This window comes from Scyliorhinus canicula, chromosome 6 (genome assembly GCF_902713615.1).
Source record: "Scyliorhinus canicula chromosome 6, sScyCan1.1, whole genome shotgun sequence".
Taxonomy (NCBI): domain Eukaryota; kingdom Metazoa; phylum Chordata; class Chondrichthyes; order Carcharhiniformes; family Scyliorhinidae; genus Scyliorhinus; species Scyliorhinus canicula.
In genome coordinates, this window is record NC_052151.1 from 99,852,564 (window position 1) to 99,872,244 (window position 19,681).

The 19,681-nt window shown below is 47.4% G+C and overlaps 1 protein-coding gene across 1 annotated transcript in view; it reads left to right on the forward strand.

Annotated features, from left to right (window-relative positions):
• The window catches only part of nkain2 (sodium/potassium transporting ATPase interacting 2), a 651,746-nt gene that overhangs the window by 530,939 nt on the left and 101,126 nt on the right, over nt 1–19,681 (forward strand). The window lies entirely within an intron of this gene.

The window sequence follows — 19,681 nt, forward strand, 5'->3', positions numbered from 1 at the left end:
TGCCATTCATGCCCTGGTAAATCTCGCCCTTAAGTATTGATTTTAAAAATACTCTCTTCATTGAGGAACATCTCAAGTAGGGACCACGAGATGGGAAGTGAGCGAAACACTGCATGTGGTCTTTTTTAATCAATTATTTATTTTGAGTTTCATTGGGCAAGGTTGCAAAATGAGTATGGATTCATAAAGTTGGCCTTATGGTCTGACTGTTAAGTAGTTGAAACAAGTAATTTAAACATAACAACCCATGTGCCAGATTGCAACATCTAATTTGCCCTGCAAACAAATTTGACTAATTTCAAATGGAATAATGCAAGGCAGCTACCGTTAAAGAGCCAAGTTTATAACACATATGTTCACATACACACATTGAGAAACTGAGAACAGAGAAGTATTAAAAAATTGCATTTTGTCCTGAACAACTTGGCTTTTGCATGAAATGTCCACTGCCATTGTTCTTAATGCATGAGAAAGTTTTGACATACATTACATGCTTTTCTGCTATACCAGATGCAGAAAATATTTTTATGCAATGAAGAATATCATTTTTTTTTAACCTTTCAACACAAGAAACTGGGAACTGCTATCCAAGGTAAAGGGGGTGGAAGGTTTCTGTGTTTGCAAAATGAGCTGGGATAGTCTGAAAGCAGTTCCGCATCATCATGGCCCCGAAGCCCAAAACAGGCCCCAAGCTGCATTGTGCCACTCATCGAAGCCACAACATGCCTCGTGGAGGAAAATGAAACCTGTCATCCATATATCAAGGCTCCAGAGAAAATGTAGGAAGAGGTGCGTTCAGCACTAAATAAAATGGGAATGGGCATTTTCATGCAAAAGCCAAGTTATTCAGGGAAAAATACAGTTTTTACATTTCTCTGCTCCCAGTATCTCAATATGTGTTGCACATATATGTGCTGTAAACATGGCTCTTTAACAGTAACTTACATGCATTATTCCATTTAGGGATGCTTAATGCGGATATTGTGAGAGTGAAACCTTTAACGCGGACATGGTGTAAAACAGACTACTGATTTGCTTTGAATCGATGGGCCAATTCCATCCCCATAGTATTTCAAATGAGAAAGTGTTCTATTTTCCAATACTAACATCACATTTTCATCAAAAACATACTTTTGATCAATATCTGACTGCCTTGTACTAAATCCATGATTTTCCCTCAGTTCTGAAAAGCTACACAGTGCAGTTGACTGATACTGATTCATGCAATAAGTGTATTTTAAGTAGACATGCATTTGTCACTGAGTAGTACAGCTATTTTGGAGCTGTACTCACTCCTTTTGCACCACAGGAAATTCATGATTTTGTACTAAAGTGTAAAATGCCATTAAATCTCTTGTTCTAACGTTAATGAAGATGACACAATTATGAAGTATATAACATGGTTCACATGACAGAATTCAGGGGCCTCTGGACTGTAATTTACTTTCAGTTTACACTTATCTGACAGTAATTACCACTGACCCCTCCTAGTCTTTGGTAATTATTGCTGCGCTGCCTCTTCCCTTTATGTACATACAAACTGCCATGGAGCTGTGCCAAGCTGAAACTAGCTGGTCAATGAAAACACAATATTTCTTTGCTTAACTCACCTTGACTTGTTTGTGAATGCTTCATGAATTTATATAAGGGAAGAGATTAATCCGGTCAGTTGTGACTGAGGCCCCAACATTGCTCAATGTTACTCTGTTTATTAGTCTTAACCTGGCTCAATGAAAGAGTAATTTATTTGTAAAATCCCAGAAATGTTGAATCATATTTGTTGTACCCTGTCTGCAGTCTTTTGAAGTATGAATTTGTTTGTCACTGTGCAGTATCTTAAATTTGGAAACTGAGTGGGAGTGCGATTTTGAAACATAAATAATATAGAAAGTCAGATTAAAATAAATTAGTATAATAATGGTAATAAATAGAGCCAACATTTATTTTTTTAAGATTCTTTAAATAATGAAGTATGCTTTTGTAAATTGCTTCATACCACCCTGACGCAGTCACTGAACATTTTGTCATCAATTATGATTAAGTATCCCAATGATTTTGCACATCTTTGTTTCAGCATAAGTTCCAAATGATCAAAGGTATGTTTTTGATGAAAATGTGATGTTAATATTGGGGAATAGAATACTTTCCCATTTGAAATACTATGGGATGGAATTTGTTCTTCGATTCAAAGCTAATCAGCAGTCTGCTTTACAGCATGTCCTCCTTAAAGGTTTCACTCTCTCAATATCAGCATTAAGCATCCTTAAATGGAATAATGCATGTAAGCTACTGTTAAAGAGCCAGATTTATCGCACATAAATGCGCATACATATATTGAGAAACTTGTTTCGTCATCAGTCTGCCAGTCAGGACCTTATAGAGGCAGCAAGCCCAGCTCCAGAGAATGGGGTGCCATTTTTAAATGGCGCCCTGATCACAAAGTCGAAGTAAAGGCACCCCACCCCGCCCATGGACATTGGGTACCCCGAAAGACAAGGGGAACACACCCAATCCTAGAAGACAGAGGGGTAACCTCCCCTCCCCTCCCCCAACTACTCAATGTTCAGTCCACCCCTCCTCCCACCCCTCCACTCCTCCACTCTCCAAGCCACACAGGCATCAGTGATCCGATCTACCCCCGGCATCAGTGCATCATCATCCCCCCCCCCCACCACCAATCAGTGCTGGCATTGGGGAATCAGTGCCTGCCCTCCCATCATTGTCAATCCCTTCTGCCTCACATAATGGGAACCTCACCCCAATGGTAGTTCCCTCGAGGTCTTGTCCCTGGCCCCATCCCTGGAAATGTCTCCTGCCACTGCCAACCTGGCACGGCTGCCAGGGTGGCAGGGGACTGTGCCAAGACACTGCCCGGCCATTTCTCTCACCACCTGGGGACTATACTCACCTCCGTGCTCCCGGCGTGGTCATCATGACTGGTTTCTGTTTTTGATTCCCGCCAACTTGACGACATGCTGGTGGGGAAGTCAGTTAATTACCCCGGAAGCAATGGCTTTAAACTGTTTAAGAATATTAAAATTTAGTCAATTTCATGGTAATCAGGGGTATGCTCTGATTGGGAGTGAACCTGCTTACATCGCCGGCTGGGAGAAGGGAAGATCTCACACTGAGATCTCACTGCCACAAATCCCATAATGGCCCTCTCACGAGAGTTAGTGATCATAATAGGATTTACGCCGATGGCAAACGGGCCCAGGAAACCGTGGCCATGATCACGGGGGTTTTTTGTTCTGATAGACACATACGTTCAAATATTCAATGCTTCAATACAATTAATAGTGAATAAATATTATTTGGAAAATTATTGATTATTTCATTTTTGTTCATAGAATTAGGCCTGCATCTTTGCAACCATAAACATCCCAATGCCCTTTACAGTCAATTAAATACTTACTTTTGGAAGTGTAGCCACTATTCAAATATACGAAATACAGAAGTGATTGAGAAATACATATTGACCAGCGCACCTGCTTTTCCGTAAAGTATGTCTCATCCAAATAGCAGCACAGCACACTCTCAATAATGCAGTATCAGTTTATATTTTACACTCAAGTCTGGTGAAACATAAATCAATAATTCTTGTTACTGAGGGGCAAGAGTGCTCTCTGTGATTGAGCCACACCTGCAATATACAGATGCGATATACCGGCCATGTTGGATCCGAACGGGAACGCGACATAGCCGGCGATGATCCGGCATAATTGGCACAGTCCCCTGCGGACTTCCCAACAGCTGGTACGCCTCCCGGGATCTACCCAGATCTGGCGAGCCGACGCTATCAGGATCCGCCCACATTCAGCGGGACCAAGCCTCGCACACCTAAGTAGATTTAAAACCCACTCTGGCGGGATCTACTGGGCTCCCGGCAACTTCCAACCTCCCAGGGAGACCCCAGCTGGCACCGTTCAGTACTGGACCACACAAACATGGACCAGGCAGAACAACACCTGGGGCGTGTCTCCCAGATCATTGTCGGCCCCTGGGTGGGCAGAGACAGAGAAGGGTGGCCCCCTGTCCCTCCCGCTTGAATGTAGGCACCTTGGCATTGTCAAGGTATCCAGATCACACTACAAAGCCAGCAGGCGTACTGCCAGGGTGGCAGTGCTAGTGTGACACTGCCAAGGGTCAGGGACTGAGGGTGGACATGCCCATCAAAGAAGGGTGGAGGGTGGGCATGAAGGGTGGAGGAGTGGAGGGTGGGCATGAATTGGCCTCCAGAATGTTAGCGGGGTGAATGCTGGGGGTTCTGGATGGGGAGAGGGCCCTAAAGGGGGCATGGGAAGGCCTGAAAAGTGGAGCCCTTAGCGACCCCATAGCAGGGTGTCACAGCTTGGGGGGCTGTGGGGTAATGGCCATGTGTGTAGGAGGTGACATTGCCCATGGGTGTGGAATGTGGAGTTCCCTACAAGCCCATTTAGAGATCTGGGCACCCTTTCAAAATGGTGGCCCGATCTCTGAGGAGCCAGTCTGGCCAGTGATTTCAGCTCCCCAGTGATAAAAATAATTCTAAGTATAGGCTTGACCGGGGAGAAACTCTCCAGGGCCCAAACAAGTAACTCAGTGTAGTTAGATAGTGGTGTGGAACTCGCCAATAGAGCCGGGGAGGAACACTCAGCAAAACCTGCCACGAATTATACTCAGAAACATTTCCGTTAGATCATGGTCGTCGTATTTAAATAACCTTGGGTTACTAAGAACAAAGAGCAAAGAAAAGTAAAGCACAGGAACAGGCCCTTCGGCCCTCCAAACCTGCACCGACCATGCTGCCCATCTAAACTAAAATCTTCTACACTGCCGGTTTCCGTATCCCTCTATTCCCATCCTATTCATGTATTTGTCAAGATGCCCCTTAAACGTCACTATCATCCCTGCTTCCACCACCTCCTCCGGCAGTGAGTTCCAGGCACCCACTAGCCTCTGTGTAAAAACTTGTCTCGTTCATCTCCTCTAAACCTTACTCTTCGCACCTTAAACCTATACTCCCTGGTAATTGACCCCTCTACCCTGGGAAAAAGTTTCTGACAATCAACTCTGTCTATGCCCCTCATAATATCTCTATCAGGTTGCCCCTCAATCACCGTCGTTTCAGTGAGAACAAACCGAGTTTATTCAACCTCTCCATATAGCTAATGCCCTCCATACCAGGCAACATCCTGGTAAATCTCTTCTGCACCCTCTTTAAAGCCTCCACATCTATCTGGTAGTGTGGCACCCAGAATTGAACACTATACTTCAAGTGTGGCCTAACTAAGGTTCTATACAGCTGCAACATGACTTGCCAATATACTCATTGCCCCGGCCAATGAAAGCAAGCATGCCGTATGCCTTCATGACTATCTTCTCCACCTGTGTTGCCCCTTTCAGTGACCTGTGGACCTATACACCTAGACCTCTCTGACTGTCAATACTCTTGAGGGCTCTACCATTCACTGTATCAGACCTTCCAAAATGCATTACCTCACATTTGTCCGGATTAAACTCCATCTGCCATCTCTCTGCCCAAGTCTCTAGACAATCTAAATCCTGCTGTATCCTCTGACAGTCCTCATCGCTATCCACAATTCCACCAACCTTTGTGTCATCCGCAAACTTACCAATCAGACCAGTTACATTTTCCTCCAAATCAGTTATATCTCCTACGAACAGCAAAGGTCCCAGCATGGATCCCTGTGGAACACCACTAGTCACAGCCCTCCAATCAGAAAAACACCCTTCCATTGCTACTCTCTGCTTCTATGACCTAGACAGTTCTGTAGCCATTTTGCCAGCTCACCTCTGATGCCGTGTGACTTCACCTTTTGTACCAGTCTGCCATGAGGGACCTTGTCAAAGGCCTTACTGAAGTCCATATAGACAACATCCACTGCCCTACCTGCATCAATCATTTTTGTGACCTCCTCGAAAAGCTCTATCAAGTTAGTGAGACACGACCTCCCTTCACAAAACTATGCTACCATCTGCGAATACGTCCACTTGCTTCTAAATGGGAATAGATCCTGTCTCAAAGAATTCTCTCCAGTAATTTCCCTACCACTGACATAAGGCTCACCGGCTTGTAGTTCCCTGGATTATCCTTGCTACCTTCTTAAACAAAGGAACATCATTGGCTATTCTCCAGTCCTCTGGGTCATCACCTGAAGGCAGTCAGGATCCAAAGATTTCTGTCAAGGCCTCAGCAATTTCCTCTCTTGCCTTCTTCAGTATTCTGGGTTATATACCATCAGGCCCTGGGGACTTATCTACCTTAGTATTTTTCAAGATGCCCAACACCTCGTTTTTTTGGATCTCAATGTGACCCAGGCTATCAACACACCTTTCTCCAGACCCAATTCCTTCTCTTTGGTGAATACTGAAACTATTCATTTAGTACCTCACCCATTTCCTCTGGCTCCACACATAGATTCCCTCCCCTGTCCTTCAGTGGGCCAACCCTTTCCCTGGCTACCCTCTTGCTTTTTATGTACGTGTAAAAAGCCTTAGGATTTCCTTAACCCTATTTACTAATTACTTTTTGTGACCCCTTTTAGCCCTCCTGACTCCTTGCTTAAGTTCTTTCCCACTTTCCTTATATTCCACACAACCTTCGTCTGTTCCCAGCCTTCTAGCCCTGACAAATGCCTATTTCTTCTTTTTGACGAGGCATACAATATCTCTCATTATCCATGGTTCCCGAAATTTGCCGTATTTATCCTTCTTCCTCACAGGGACATGCCGGTCCTGAATCCTTTCAAATGACATTTGAAAGCCTCCCACATGTCAGATGTTGATTTACCCTCAAAGACCCGCCCCCAATCTAGGTTATTCAGTTCCCGTCTAATATTGTTATAATTAGCCTGCCTCAATTTAACACATTCACCCTAGGACCATTCTTATCCTTGTCCACCAGCACTTTAAAACTTACTGAATTGTGGTCACTGTTCCCGAAATGCTCCCCCACTGAAGCTTCTACCACCTGGCCGGGCCAGGTGGGTCCAGTACAGCCCCTTCCCTCGCCCCTTCCTAACTACTCACATTGTACGGTGTCTTTTCTACAAGGAAGTGTATGTGAGCTTTTTTCCAGTATTTCCCAAAAGGAAACACCAGTTAAGACGGGGAAATAAGAATAATGGTCCAAACTGTTTTTTGCTATTGTGTTATGAGCACGTGGATTAATTTAAAGTTTATGCTGAAAAAATGGGCTTCCGCTACTGGTGCTGGTGTTATAGAAGCTCCTAAGTTTGTAAATGTTACGAGCTGTGCTTCCCCAGAAGATGTCCTATGCTGTTAGGCCACCAGTGCTAGTGTACTCTACGTATGCCAGAAGCATCAAGAGTGGTCAGGTTGTGTAATCAGCTGTTCAAGCTGATACGATGCATGTTGCAGAATCTTGGACAGTGCAGATCAGGGCGCGATCTTCCCAAAAGGGAATATAGTCCCCTAGAGAGCACGTTTAGCCTTGTGTTTCCTGGCATTCACAGTGCCGAGAAGCATGGTTATTGAACGTGACTCGCTTTGAATAAGGGGCCTAAACGGGGTCAAGGTCGCATATAGCATTTCTTACAATAGGGAGCTATGCTCGCCGGAACACACTGTTGTAGCGAGATCGGGATCCCATTTTTAATTGACATTCTGATCTCCGAGGCCCCAAAAAGAATCCCCGACCTCCCTCCCAGCCTGAACGCAACATGGGAGACATGGGAGGGACCCCATCCTGGGAGACATGGGAGTGACCCCACCCCCCTTCCCCCAACACCCACAGCGGCAACCCCCACTCAATCACATACGCACAAAACTGCCAGCTGGTACCTTGGCAGCGCATCTGCCAGCTAGCAGTGCCACCTGAGAACCTTGGCAGTGCCAGGCTGTCATCCAGGTGGCACTGCCACAGTGCCAGGCTGGTACTTCCAGGGTCCCCAGGTGGCACCAGCAGCGCAAGACCACCATCAGCCCAAAGGGCATTCAGCTGGGGGCCTCTGATCCACTTGGAGACCCCCACGAGTGCTGTTCCCTCTGGTCTCCATTTGTGGGGACCAGTAAGATCCCAGGAGTGCTTGCCCCAAGGTCCCGAGGCAAAGGGATTGAATCCCAAAGCCTCAGGTACCTCACTTACTGCCTAGCTGTAATATGAAAATTTGCTAAAAAATGATCCCGCCCATTGTACGTGCGATTCCCCTTGCAATGTCTCGCGAGATTGGGTTGAATCTTGTCAGGCGTTGTGAGCTGGGTAGATCCTGGGAGTGGGGTCTCTCAGCTTTCACCAGCCACGAGCTACTTTTCTGGCACAGCGTGGCCGGAGGATCACATCCCCAGTGTACATATGTGTTAGTTAATCTCAACTGAGTATGTATTCAGCTGCATATGGGCCCTCCAATTTATGCTATTACAAAGGACTGACATCCAATTTGCAGCTGCGATTCTTTTGACTTGCTTCTCCTGTGTCAACATTGTTGGAAGTAATGTAACTTGTTTCTGGAAGTCTTCTGTGAGTTGCATTGGTGCATTCATTCAGGAAAGATAGATGATTTTTCACCTGTGGCTAACAAATCTGAAAGAGCAATGGGGACTGTGGCTGCACTGCCTTAAGTTCTGCAACATGACCAACAAATGGAGAAGAGTCTGCAGAGAGGAAGAAAGAGGAAGATCTTCACAGATGGCCCTACCCACCATGGATTCTTGGAGAGCAGAACAGAACTATGCCACGTCCTTCAAGCAGGAGTGCAATCTCATACAAGGGAAAGGATTGCACCACGAGAGGGAACAGTCATATACCAGGGGTTGGATTCCCCGCTGTCAGGATTCTCCGTTGTGCCGGCAGCATACCCACGCCCGGGAATTTCCCGACAGCGTGGGGCTGCCCACAGTGGGAAATCCCATTGGCTGGCTGGCAAGACAGATAATCCCACCGCTGACGGGGACGTGCCGCACCAGTTTTCTGGTGCATCGGGAGGGAGAATCCCACCCCAGATAGATGACCAAATCATTTCAGGTGGGGTTGAACAACAAATAACAAGCATTTCCTATTCATCAATGCATTTGGAAGGTGATGGCGGCTCTATAGTGAAGATAAATAATTGCGTCATTTTCTCTCCAAGCAGAGAGAAACAGGATGAACAGGCACATTGATATGTCTGGACAGTGATTCCCAATGTTGCAAGGAGCCATCAACTGCATTCACATGATTCTGCAGACTCCAGGTGTCAATGGGGAGAAGTAATGAATATGGAATAAATTCCTGTTGTCCACTTTTATGGAACTCTCACCTGACATTCACCCTAGTGGGAACGTAAAACTGCCCTTGGATTACCAAAGTTATGTAAACTGCTTTGTAATGTAAACTGCTTTGTTATCATCAGCAAAAACAACAGACAATGTAATCCATTATTGCATAAATCCTGAAAACTGTCATTTTATTATAGCTTTGAAAAACAGGCCAGAACCAAATACAATAAATGCCTACTAGAGAGTGCATTTGTTTAAGTACAGTATTTGCATAGGCATAGATTTGTTTAAAGGTTTTCATAATAACAATTAGTGAAAGGCAATAATTTGCTTAACAAGAGTCCTTCTTGGAGTCATTTAGCTCAACAAGTGTTAGATTTTTCCATAAAGTATCAATAAAGATGTTCATTCCAGATTCCTCACAATTTCCACTACGCAACAATTTATTGAGTTTGTCTTACACATCCCTAATTATATTAGACCAACTTCAAGCTTGTCAGTCTCTGTACGGTGCATAGACTGCTCTATTACATAATTTCCCTGGCTCTAAAGCTCAATCAAAAATGCATTAATATACTCTGTAAGAGACAAGACATCAAGATAAACCTGATATATTGCTCACACCACAATAATTGGAATGATCCTACAGTGTACATAATTCCTTCATAGAAAAAGAGCATTCTATTACTCATGGGGCATGACGTAACTGATTTTCCCAAGAGGCTAGATTTTGTTACATATCTCATTCATAATAACAGCTGACATCCTCAGTCTTGCCCCAGAATACTTGCATTAATACTTCCTCAGTAAGGTATGTTCAGTTATTCCATATAAGGTGCTATCCCAGCTGAGGTCTACAAAGCTGGAGGTCAATGCCTGATCAATAAGCTTATTGAACCCTTACAGTCTATGTGGAAACAAAGAACCATCTTGCAAGAATACCAAGATGCCTCTATTGTCTACCTGTACAAGTGGAAAGGAATTTATGAATCTTGCAACAATTGAAGAGGAGTTTCACTTATCTCCAATGCCTGCAAAACAACTTCATCTTCAAAATTGCTTTGTACAACATCTCAACCAGAATTGGAAGAGACTGGAGGAGGCCGCCGGACCTGTGACCCCTCACCGTGGCAGAGCAGTGGGTCCTGGACGTGGTCGGCGGACCCGAGGAAAGGGAAGTCGCAAGGGTGGAGATCGGCCTCAGGTGAGGAAGTGAGACCCCGCTTATTTTTTTATAGAATCCTTACAGTGCAAAAGGAGGCAACTCAGCCCATCGAGTCTGCACCAACCCTCCAAAGGAGCACCTCACCTAGGCCCAATCCCCCAGCCTATCTTCGGAACCTCATCTAGGGGCAATTTAGCATAGACAATCTACCTAACCTGTACATATTTGGACTTTGGCTTAGTTGCGGTTCCGCGTGACATGTATCAGCACCCCTTCCCCCCCCAACACCACCCTCACCCCTGTACCACCACCCTCACCCCCGCACCACACTCACACAATCCCCACCACACTCTAGCCCATGGTCTAATCATGCATCTTGTCTTGAGCCTTGCTGCTGGTGATGGAACCTTCTGGTGTCCCCGTTCCCAGCCACAGTCACAACCACAGACAGAACCCCCCCCCCCCCCAACCCGTGTGCATAGCAACGATGATGACACCGGAATGGAGGGGACCCAAATGCCTGAGTTCCAGGACACCCCAGAGCTCAAATCCGTTGTTGACACAGATTCCCATCACAGCTGTCTCCAACGCCATCTACCATCCCAGAAACACTCGGTTGGGCACTTTAGTGAAGAGGCTCCTGGGACACTCTCTGGTGCTCAACACACAGATGCTGTGGTACAGCAGGTGGAGGTAGGAACTCCCGAGGAGGCGGACGGTCGGAGGGCAGGCCGCCCCGAGAAATTAGCTTCCGTCCAGACGGGTTTCAGGATACTGAAACGGATAGTCCCATTATTGTAGAGTTGCAGTCACAGAGCCAGAGACTACATGAGGGGTTGTCAGCGAGCATCTAGCACCTGCAGATGCAGGTTCAGGAGTCCAACCGCATGCCACCTGGGCCAACACCGCACGGGCAGCGTCCACGATGGAGGCATGAGGGCGATGTTTTTTGGCTATGGATCAGCATGTCCAAAGCCTGGGGCAATCTGTGCAGGCAGTGGCCAAGGCCCAGGACACGGTTGCCCTCTCACAGGCAGCCATCTGCCAGAGCTACCTGGACATTGCAATGGCACTCCTGAGTGTGGCCGAGACACAGTGGAACACTTCTGAGAGCATCGGTGGCTTTGTCGAGGCACTGGCCGACGTGGCACAGATACAAAGGAAGGTGGCCCTGTCCCAGAGGGAGATGGCACAGTCACTGGCCGATGTGGCACAGGCCCAGAAGGTGGTGGCACAGTCAAAGTCTGATGTGATGCAGTCCCATATGGAGGTGGCCCACTCCCTTTGCTCCATGGCCGCGAGCAGGCAGACCTTGGCCGAGACGAGAACGGGCCTCCAGGACTGACAGCGCCAGTTGGCGGGAGATCCTCAGGGGATAGCTCCACTCACACCCCTGTCCCATGAAGTAGCCCAGCGGCTATTGGGAATTCTGAAGGAGGAGGAGGTAATGCGGCCCATGCTTGTGATTCATGCAGGGGATGCCAGAACATCGCAGCACTTCGGACTCCATCTCTGTGAGATCCTGGACAGGTCCTCACTCAGCGCCTCAAAGGACCCCGTGGCGTAGGAGCTCAGGGTAACTGTCACCTTGACGGCCATTGTGAGCATGTGTTCTCCACCATTCCTCTGCGATGCCTGGTGTGCACTGTGCCCCTACTCAGCCAGTGTCTACGATGGCATGCCTGGTCCGGCAGGTCCTCGAATGTCAGGTGCTTCCAGTACACACGAGGCCTCATGTGGCATCTCATATGCACTTTCTCTTCCTCGGACTGTTGGGACGCTGGCTCTCCATGCTCATCGGCTGCCTCCTGTTCCTCCGAGATAGATTCCACTGCTGCACGCTCCGCTGCTGCATCTTCTTCCTCCTAAGGCAGTTCCCAGCTCGTACAGCACAGGGCTAGAAGGAAGGCTGCCATTGATGGTTATATTCCCATATACATTGTCTGCAGGGGTGAAAGGCCGACATGCATTGTGCATACCCTCGTGCCCAACCAGGTCCAACAGCCTACACGGTGCCCCTGGTTGGCACTGCGGATTCTAGCCCCTCCCCCCCCTCCTGCCCCAAGCCCAACGTACCCGGGACCTATTGTTGGCTGGAACCGTGGGGGCCTCTAGCCATGGCGCCCGTCCCTGCTGCCAGGAATACTGTTAGATGGTGGTGTCCTTGCCAGTTGTACGGTCCACGGCCCCCGTGTCGTTGCCCCTGTGTGGGCTACAGTAGGCGTTGCCCTGGGTGGGCTGTCTGATGCCCCGCCAGTGGGTGCCGGCCGGTTTGGGGAAGTGGTATGGCGGAGGGTGGGTACGCGGGCATCCATATACCAGTGTTACTCTGCAGAACCAGGGACCAAGGAGGGTGGTCAGTGGGGTGTGCAGTAAGATGGCTACCTTTGGGGCTGTGGTAATGGCAGTCAGTGCCTGGACACTGCCCCTGTACCGTGGGGGGAGGGGGGGGGGGGCACCCCCCGCCACAGCCAGTGTGAGGACCAGCAGCCCATGGTCGCACTCTCCGTGTCCTACCTCCTCTCCCTCATCCGCCACGGCGCCAATTTCACAATTTTTAAAGGCACAAGTGAACCTCGCTGTCGGGAATTGGCTCCAGTGGAGGCGGAGAATCGCAGAGGCCCCGGAGAATAACGGGTTAGGCCCGCTAATGATATGCCAACGGCATTTACTGTACTTACTTTTTGGAATGCATTGGCACTGCTGTCAAGGCGACGGAGAATTGTGATTTGGCATGAAACCAGCACCCGCCACGATTTCAGCGTTGGAACCAATTCTCCGCCCAATTGCGTTTTCCTGATTCCAGCATCAGCCGACAGAGAATCCCGCCTATGGTGTTTGCAGTTGGACAGTTCCAGGAGAAGAGACAAGAACAGAACATGAACCTCAATACCACGCTTGTTGAACTGACTAAGGCCTTTGATACATTCAGCCATGAGGACATTTGGAAGGTAATGGAGAAATTGTACAACCCTGAAAAATTAATTACAATGTTTTGATAGTTCCAGGATGGCATGTTCGTGCATGTCCTGGATGATGGTGAATCTTTTGATCCATTCCCAGTTACCAATGGAGTTAAACAGGCTGTCATGCTTCTTTGACATGTTTTTCTGCTCCATGGTCTCCAGTGCCTTCCATGATGATTATCTTTGTATCAAAATCAGATTTTGCATGGATGGGAAGCTGTTCAATCTGAGATAACTCTAGGCAAAGGCCAAGGTCTCCGAGGACATAGTTCACGATTTCCTGTTTGCCAATTACTAAGCACTAGCTCAGTCATGTAGTGTGGACATGTTCTCCAATGCATGCAACACTTTCAGACTTAGAATCACCATGACGAAAACTGAAGTACTGTGCTAGCTTGTTCCAAAAAAAGCCCTATATCAAGCCCAAGAGTTAAGTCCATGACTAGTGGATATGTTAAATTATCTTGGCACACAATTTGGCGCGCTGTCTAAATTGACAAGGCACATGCAAGAGTTGTCAAGTCAAGTGTAGTCTTCGGCAGATTTCAAAAATCAGTCTAGGAATGAGGAGGAGCAACCTGCCTACGCAGCAGATAGCCTATAAAGCAATAGTTCTCCCCACTCTGCTCTATACAAGCGAAACTTGGACTGTGCACCAGCGACATATCAAGAAACTCAACCACTTTCACTTGAGCTGCCTTTGGAAGCTTCTGAAGATCTGATGGCAGGGCAGAATACTAGACACTGAGCTGTTCATCTGTGCTGGAAAGCACATACACAAGTTGGACAGATTATGTAGTTAGAATACTTGACACTTGCTTATCAAACCAAAGTTTCTGTGGCAACAACACCTCCTCCACGATCATCTTCAATACGGGGCCACGCAAGGCTGCGCGCTTAACCCCCTATTACACTCGACTGTGCAGCAAAATTTGGCACCACCTCCATTTGCAAGTTTGCCGATAACATGACCGTAGTGGGCCGGATCTCTAACAACGATGAGTCAGAGTACAAGAGGGAGATAGAGAACCTAGTGGCATGGTGCAGAGATAACATTCTTTCCTTCAGTGTCAGAAAAACTAAGGGGCTGGTCATCGACTTCAGGAAGTGAAGTGTTGTACACACCCCTGTCTGCTTCAACAGGGCTGAGGTGGAGATGCTTGACAACTTCAAATTCCTAGGTATACACATCACCAACAATCTGGTCCATCCACATTGACGCTACGACCAAGAAAGCACAACAGCTCCTCTACTTCTTCAGGAAACTAAGAAAAATCAGCATGTCCACATTAACTCTTACCAATTTTTACAAATGCACCATAGAAAGCATTCAATCTGGCTGCATCATAGTCTGGTATGGCAACTGCTCGACTCAAGACCGTAAGAAACTATAGAGAATCATGAACACAGCCCAGTCCATCACACAAACCTGCCTCCCATCCATTGACTCTGTCTACACCTCCCGCTGCCTTGGGAAAGCAGGCAGCAAAAGGAAAGACCCCTCCCAACAGAGTTATTCTCTCTTCCATCGGGCAGAAAATATAAAAGTTTGAAAACACGCACCAACAAATTCAAAAACAGCCTCTTCTCTGCTTTTACCAGACTCCTGAAGACCCTCTTATGGACTGAACTAATCGCCCTCTGTATCTTCTCTACTGTTGTTAGTACTATACTCCTTATGCTTCACCTGATGGCTATGTCTATGCATTTACATTCTGTATTTATCATATATCCTGGGCGCGATTCTCCGCTCCCACACTGGGTGGGAGAATCGCGGGAGGGCCGCTCTGGTACCCCCTGCGATTCTCCCACCCCCCCAAAATGGCATGTCGCTTTTTGCGACACGCCACTCGGAGAATCGCGGGCCGCCATTTTTCACGGCGACCCGCGATTCTCCGACCCGGATGGGCCGAGCGGCTGGCTGTTGCTCACGCCGGCGGCAACAACACCTGGTCACTGCCGGCGTGAACTTGGGCGCTAAAGGTGAGTATGGGGCTTGTGGGGGGCGGAGAGGGGAGTGAGCACCACGACCGTGCTTGGGACGGGACTGGCCACCAATCAGTGCCCACCGATCGTCGGGCCAGCCTCTCAATGGGATGCACTCTTTCCCCTCCGCCGCCCCGCAAGATCAAGCCGCCACGTCTTGCGGGGCAGCGGAGGGGAAGACGGCAACCGCGCATGCATGGGTTTGAGCCGTCAGCCGTCGTGGCATCAGCCACGCATGCGCGGGTTGGAGCCGGCCAACTTGCGCATGCGCTGCTGACGTCATTAGGCGCGCCGGCCGCGTGATTCTCGGCGCGCCGGGCCTTGACGCCAGCGACAAGATTCACGGCACGGCCCTCCTAGCCCCCCGGGGACGGGGAGAATAGGGGGCCAGGAACGGCCTCCGACGCCGTCGTGAACCTCTCCGGGTTTCACGACGGCGTCGGGTCTTAGTTTTTCATGCATGGAATGATCTGCCTGGATTGCACGCAGAACTATACTTTTCATTGTACCTTGGTACACATGACAAATCTAAAGCTAAATCTTGGGGAAACACCCAATGCCTTCGGTAGTGCCTTCTTCCCCTTGCTATGCTGCTCCGCCGTCCTCCTGGCTAGGATGGGTGCATCTGCTGCTCTTCACTATGCCCAATCTAGCCTGTTCCCATTCCAACTTCCTTGTTGATTCACCAGGGTTTCCTGTACCAGCATCCGATGCCCAAGTAATGCCAGGAGCCTAATGTCCTGCTCAACCACTCATTGTTCACAAATACGAGCCTCTCAGCACCAAGAATTGCAACTCTGTGTCACTGGTTGAGCAGCTGAGTTTAAATCTCCCATTTATCACAGCTGTTAAAGAATGTGTTCATTAAGACTTATGGCCAGCAGTTACACCATCACCTGTCCTAGACCCTTTGTTTACCTGTGCCTCTAGATAGTCTCAAACTCCTGCTTTTAAAGACTGTTTATGAGCTCCACAATGAACTCATTAATTTGTTAATTGGTGGCATTCCTCATATAGCCTCATGGTCTAGGCCCCTGAATTGATAAACCAAAACTTAGAGCAATGTTCTGGGGTTTCAGGCTCAAATCCCGCTGTGGTCAATGGTGAGAATTGTGGTGTGGCAGGCAAAGTGAGCTGCCCTCCCTATGAAAATCATGTCATGTTCTGAAGGAACCACTGATGCTATCATAGAACATAGAACATAGAACAGTACAGCACAGAACAGGCCCTTCGGCCCTCGATGTTGTGCCGAGCAATGATCACCCTACTTAAACCCACAAACCCGTATACCCGTAACCCAACAATCCCCCCATTAACCTTACACTACGGGCAATTTAGCATGGCCAATCCACCTAACCTGCACATCTTTGGACTGTGGGAGGAAACCGGAGCACCCGGAGGAAACCCACGCACACACGGGGAGGGCGTGCAGACTCCATCAGAAGCTGTAATTTTCAATCTGTTCCTGTCTGACCTCACCCTTTTCAAAAAACAACACCTCTGCAAGTATTTTCAGAAATGGTTTTTAACTTCAAAATTCCAGCAATATATCTATTTGTTTTTACTAGTTTTTACATGCTTTAATTAATTAACTTGTTCTTGTTTTTAATATGCCAGTTACCAATTAATGTAACACCTGCACAACTAATTCTATAAATTCCTGGAGTGTCTCAAAACTGCAAATCATTTTTCTCAATATTTTCCTTATTGCTTGTTTGAGCCTTTATCCAAATGTCTTGTGATGTGCTTTGCATTCTTCAGTTACTGGCATGCAGTAAAGTAGATGTGAACCCTTTTTATGTGCAAGCATGATTGAAGTTTTGTTGCAGGCACGGAAATTATAGCCTTTAGCCTTCACTACACTTAATGCTACTTTGATTGCCTCCTTATCCATTTCAGTCTGCCCTGGCTTTTTGCAAGCTTCATTTTACCATTCTGTCAAAAAAGTTGAATTGCGTTCTTCTTTTTAAAAAAATGCTTGATGAATATTAATGAAAGTAAGTACGGCCTCGGCGGGAACCCCCACCTCCAAAAAACAAAAGTCACGTTGTTGCTGCGGGCTCTGAGAAACACCCCGTTATCCGCGCCCAAATCGGGACTCATTTTTTAAAAATTAAATCGTGCACAGTATTTATTACTCAAAGGAGCATTATTACTCAAAGCACTCTGCAGCATTTTGTTGTGTTGGTATTCAGTTTAACCTGTATCACACTTGAATTATAGATAAACAGGTGATTGTCGACTGGCATGGCACCTTTATACCGATAGAAAGATCAGCCAGCCTGAGATAGTGAATTTGATTGGCAGATGTATCTGATGTTATTGTGAAGGGGACAGGGCCTTTGACTGGACATAATATTTCTTGACAAGACAGCTGGTGGCCAGGGGTTTAGAGGTTTACATTGGGCTTTTGTGTGTTAAGTTTGCAGTCAGATCTTCAATCCTGCAAACAATAGCCTGAAGGTTTACATTTTGAGCAAACTGGCAAGCAGCTGTGCATACTTTCATATTGTAACATTTCACAGTATAAGGGGGAGCTGATGTTTGAAAGTCGTGCCATATTTAGACATAACTTGTTCTAACCCTTTCAGTTGGTTAAAGGTTAAGTCACCTGCTTTATTTCCACACCCTCAGGGCTCAACGATATGTAACCAGTAACTGAACACATGTTCATTCTTTGTACTCAATGCTATGTTACATGAATTAGAAGCACAAATGGCATTCCCGTAAACCGTGTTGCTTCTTTTTCTGTGAATTATTGAGTTCACAGCGGCGTCCACACGGGAAGTGTTGGGAATGAAAGGTTTTTTATAATAATAATCACTTATTGTCACAAGTAGGCTTCAATGAAGTTACTGTGAAAATCTCCTAGTTGCCACAGTCCGGCGCCTGTTCGGGGAGGCCGGTACGGGAATGGAACCCGCGCTGCTGGCCTGTTCTGCATTACAAACCAGCTATTTAGCCCACTGTGCTAAACCAGCCCTATTTACAGAAATGTGAAGTTTGCACAAATGTCTCAGATGGGATTACCGCTCCAGCTCACACTCGGCCCGGGTTTATATACTCTGATTTTTTTTCTCCCTCTAATGAGGGGTCTCCACCTCTCAGTTGGGAAGCTTGTACTCCGCATTGGCCTGGCCCTGCGGGTCACAACAATTACAAAGTATGGCTCGTTGGCCTTCTCCAGTTGTTTTCACACATGGGACAGAATTTTCATGCTCCTCTACCAGCGGGTTTTAGGCAGGTTGGGGGAGCATGAAATTGAAGGAACAAAATTCACTCTGGGTTCTTACCCTTTGTGTCTACACAGTGACTTTACACTGGGGTGGGAAAGGCCTCGGACGTGAAATCATCTTTGCCTGAATTGAAGCCCTTGTAGCCAATTATTGGCTTTTTTTCACCCTCAAGTTTTCGGTTGGCAGAAGGATTGAACTTGCTTGGGGGAAGGCCGTATATCAACAGGGTTTGATCTTGGGCAGGGTGCCTCCATCAGAAATCCCTTTAAGAAATCAGACACCACCCCTGCTTAAAGTCTGGTGACCTCTGGAGCAACCTCTCCCATGGCCTGCCCACCTTTGTTCATCCTCCCACAGGCCTTCACTACCCTCTCCGCCCTGGGACCCTTGTTGCTACAGGAACTGAAGAGCTGCCACCCACTCAGATTGACTGCCAACTCTCTTAAGGTGGGACTTCCTCCCAAGTGAGAGGCGTAAGTCCCTTCTGCAGCACAGTAGCACAGTACTTAGCACTGTTGCTTCACAGGTCCAGGGTTCGAGGTTTGAATCCTGCCTCACTGGCTGTGTGGAGTCTGCACGTTCTCCCCATGTCTGCGTGGGTTTCCTCGGGTGCTCCGGTTTCCTCCCACAAGTCCCGAAAAACGTGCTGTTAGGTGAATTGGACATTCTGAATTCTCCCTCAGTGTACCCAAACAGGCGCCGGAATGTGGCGACTAGGGGCTTTTCACAGTAACTTCATTGCAGTGTTAATGTAAGCCTACTTGTGATAATGAAGTTTATTATTTAAAAATATACCACCGTTCCTTCACTGTCGCTGGGGCAAAACCTGGAACTCCCTCTCAACAGCACAGTGAGTGAAACTATACCACAGGGACTGCAGCGGTTCAAGAAGGCAACTCACCACCACCTTCTGAAGGGCAACTAGGGATGGGATACAAATGCTGGACTAACCAGCAATGCCCACATCCTGTAAATTAATTTTTAAAAACAAACAGCAAGGGCCCCAACACGGATTCCTGCGGACGCCACTGGACACATGCTTCCTGTCAGAAAAACACCCCACGACCATCAACCTCTACGTCCTGACACTCAGCCAATTCTGGATCAAA